The sequence below is a fragment of the Hordeum vulgare genome, chromosome 5H (assembly GCF_904849725.1).
Source record: "Hordeum vulgare subsp. vulgare chromosome 5H, MorexV3_pseudomolecules_assembly, whole genome shotgun sequence".
NCBI classification, from domain to species: domain Eukaryota; kingdom Viridiplantae; phylum Streptophyta; class Magnoliopsida; order Poales; family Poaceae; genus Hordeum; species Hordeum vulgare.
The window spans coordinates 491681157-491685534 of NC_058522.1; positions in this window are offsets into that span (position 1 = coordinate 491681157).

Consider the following 4378-nt stretch of genomic DNA (forward strand, 5'->3'; position numbering starts at 1 on the left):
CACATCATCATGGTGTGTTCCTTCCTCTCAATGCCATCTTTACCTGTCACTCACCTCGGCTCGACTCCATTTCTCTTATCCATACCATACAATCTTTTATCATGTCCTAAGTGCATCTACAACCGAAAGTTAAACCCGAGAATGATTATTAAAAAACCAGGTGTAATGGTTTGGTTTTTTATTTTGGGTTTAATTGGTTCAGGTTTTATTGGTCTGATATTTTTTTAGTTCGATTTTAGTTTGGGTATGTGAAGAAACTAGTTTGGGTATAGTTGGTTATGTGTTTAAACGGTTTCGTTATTAGCGGTTATAAAGTATGTTTCCAAACCGATTTCTAGGCATTGATTATATGCAATAACCAATGACAACCAAGAACGAGTATCTTTTATCCGCGTGCATGCTGTAATACACTATGTAATTATGTATTATGAGAAAACACCACATGAAAATCGAAGTGTTTGCTTGTGCTATGGCAATCAATTTAGTTTTAATACACTTGTTAGTGATCTTTTTAGCCGTGGGCATTTTCTTTTTGCCTCTTGATGTGTGCCGACTGTATCTAACTTTGTTCCCAAATTGTTGTAGATGCTCTTATGCCTTTTCTATCTCATTTTCTTTGTAACATACCAATTTGTGCAATCATATTTACATTAAAGCAAATCCATAGTTATGTACTGGGTTTAAACCCACAGTTGTGTATTTTGTTTAAATTGGTTTGGATGGAAAAATAATGGATTCAGTTTGGTTGGGCTGAAAATGACATTAAATGTGTATGATTCAAGTATGGTTTTGAGAGATAAATATACAAGCATGGTTCAAGTATGAAACCATTCCTAGGTTTATCAAAAGTAGCTAATCTGAGCTCCTATACGCACTTCGCGTGTAGACGCGCCCGCGCACAGTGTCCGAACGGCCATCAAAACTTGGCATTTGCAACCATGGTCCTTATTTTCAAAACACCAAATCTATGCAAACACATGCACGTCGACCATTTTGGACAAACAAAGCTTTGGTGCACACAAATGCAAATAGTTTATACTTAATAGTACATGATCCAAACGTAGTTTAAATATAAATATTGTTCATACTGCATAATTATTAAATTAGAGGCATAGTTACCGATTTCCAGCGTGGACCTACATATGCTCCACAAGATCATCCAGAAGTTGCATATGAATCCGTTGATCTCGTAGTTAACGATGCATCTTCAAAAAGTTGGAAATGCTCTCTTTTTGTTGTTCCGGAAGGCGGACCTGGACATCGGGCTTGTCGAAATCATGCGTGCGCAATGCCCCTTCACCCTCATCCTCGGCAATCATGTTGTGCAAGATTAGACAACATGCCATGAGATGCCAATGTGTCTTTGATAAACACATCATCGCAGCTCCACGAACAATACCCCAGCGAACTTAGAGCACTCCAAGTGCCCTCTCCACATCCTTCTAGCTATCTATCTCATTATTGCAAAGCAGGTTTGTTTGTTGCCTTGGGGATCATATATGATCTTCACAAACATCGCCCACTGAGGAAAGATACCATCAGCAAGATAGTATCCCATGATGTAGTTATGTCTGTTTAATTACAACATAGTTGCACGGTTGAGCTTCCACATCATAGAGTCTCTTGAACAAAGGAGATCGCTGGACCACATTGATGTCATTGCAGGAACCTGCGCGTACCAAAGAAAGCATGCCAAACCCACAAGTCCGGCGACACCATTGGTGCAAGTATGATGGTAGCTTCTTGGAGGTGACCTTGGTATTGCCACGCAAACCTTTTGGGAAGTTCTTGAACTGTGAGTGTGATGTCAACTGTTCTTCCCCTTGCAACGGCACCAGAAGAATGCTGATTGCAATCCCCAACAACCGAAACTAGAAGAATGTTGTTGACGCCCACCAACACGTGGGATCGTAGCATTTTTCGAGGGTAGAGTATTCGACCCAAATTTGTTGATACGCCTATAGGAGGTGAGAGTATACTCTCAAGTATTAGCAGCTGAATATGTCAGATTCAACCACACCTGAAAGATTAGTATCTGCAAGCAAAGTAGTAACAGCAAAGTAGTATGATAACAACGGTGTCAGAAACGATCTATTGACGGCAGACTAATCCTAACGATTATATCAATGGCGCCAAGTTGCCGCGTTGACGGAAGTTTTCAATTCCCGTCAACGGTCAGCGAAAAAGTATAGTAGCAGGTAGCAGCAGTGTAACGAGCAATAGCAGCGGCAAGGAACAGCAGTAGTGACAGCAGTAGCAAGTAGCAACAGTAGCAAGCGACAGTAGTAGCAACAGTAGCAGCAGAGCAAGACAAGTAACAGTAGTAGCAGCAGGAGCATAGTAAAACAAGTAACAGCAGTAGCAACAGTAGGATAAACTCGTAGGCAATGGGTCGGTGATTTGTTTGGATGATATTCATCATGCAACAGTTATAACACGGAGAGATATGTGGCTAGCTCCCGTTCGTCAATGTGATGCAGGCATGCATTCCGTGTGTCGTCATACGTGCTTAGGGAAAAGAACTTGCATGACATCTATTGTCCATCCCTCCCGTGGCAGCGGGGTCCAAAAGGAAACTACGGGATATTAAGGTTCTCCTTTTAACAAAGAACCGGACCAACGCATTAGCACTTGGTGAACACATGAACTCCTCAAACTATGGTCATCACGGGGAGTGGTTCCGGTTATTGTCACTCCGGGGTTGCCGGATCATAACACATAGTAGGTAACTACAACTTGCAAGATCGGATCCAAAACACACATATATTGGTGACAACATAATAATTTCAGATCTGAAATCATGGCACTCGGGTCCTAGTGACAAGCATTAAGCATGGCAAAGTAGTAGCAACATCAATCTCAGAACATAGTGGATACTAGGGATCAATCCCCATCAAAACTAACTCGATTACATGATAGATCTCATCCTACTCATCACCGCCCAGCGAGCCTACGATTAGATTACTCACAAACGACGAAGACCTTCATGGAATTGGAGAGGGAAGAAGGTTGATGATGACGATGGCGACGATTTCCCCTCTCAGAAGCCCAATACGGACTCCAGATCTGCCCTCGAGATGAAGAACATGTGGTGGCGGCGCCTTCGTATCATAAACGCGACGAAAACTTCTCTCTTTACTTTTTCTGGGACGAAAGTGAACTTATAGACCTGAGGTTGGGGGCGGCAGATCCGTGTGGGCCCCACAAGCCTGCCCACCGCCACCAGGGGGGTGGCGGCGGAGCCAGGGCTTGTGGCCCACTGGCCCACCCCGTCGGGTGGAACTTGGCGCAGATATTTTTTATATTTTCCAAAACTGCTCCCCGTAAATATTCAGGACGTTTGGAGAACTTTGATTTCTGCACAAAAATAACACCAAGGCAATTCTGCTGAAAACAACGTCAGTCCAGGTTAGTTCCATTCAAATAATGCAAATTAGAGTCCAAAACAAGGGCAAAAGAGTTTGGAAAAGTAGATACGATGGAGACGTATCAGAGTGCAAGCAAGAAACCAAACCTAGCATATCGGGGAATCCTCTTGCTACTCCAATTACCAACAATTGTTCTGTTTTCTCAACAGTTGGCTCTCTCACGTACTTTGGCCTGAACACCTTCACCACAGTGCGTGCAAATTGCACCATGGTATTCAATACCGTGGTCTCCCTCTTTTTGGATTTCTGCATCAATTGCATCTGCTGATTTATCATAAGCAAGCATCCTAAGAGCAGCAATGTATTTCTGCATAGGAGAGAAAGAAAGTTTTTTGCAACAATCCTTCCTCAACTTGAATTTGTCATTAGCGTTCTCCACAACTTCCACTGCCCGCACGGACAAGTTTCTACTCATTCGATACTGACGACAAAAGAAACTTTCCGAGAATGTTGAGGCCGTTGTAAAGTAGTATTTGAACAGAAGTTATGCGCAAACAATCCTATCTCGCAGAATCACTCTCCGACCCATGATGGAGCCCTTGAAGTTTAGGGTGTGCTCCTCTGCCTTCTCGAACTCCTCTTAGATGGTGATCATCATCATTTCAGCATCCTCATCGTCCGACTCGAATGACGCGATGAACACATCGAATATGAATTTGTCAAAATATCGTTTACATAGCCATCATTCTGCGATGAATCCATTGGTGACCTAGAAGTAATGGTCGAAAGAATCAAAAATCGTCTCAGACATTTCATCTAGCACGTAGAGCTCGAGGTGAAATTATGAAGGAGTTTGACGTACTAGGGTGGTGTCCGATGGTGGCAACCTTGTATGATGACGTCTTGGTCGGCGGCGGTGTGCATTGGGGCCTCCGGTGGCGAAGCCCTATGTTGAGGATGATGGTGGAGCACTTATATCGGCGAAAGTCCGATGACGATAGCATGGATGA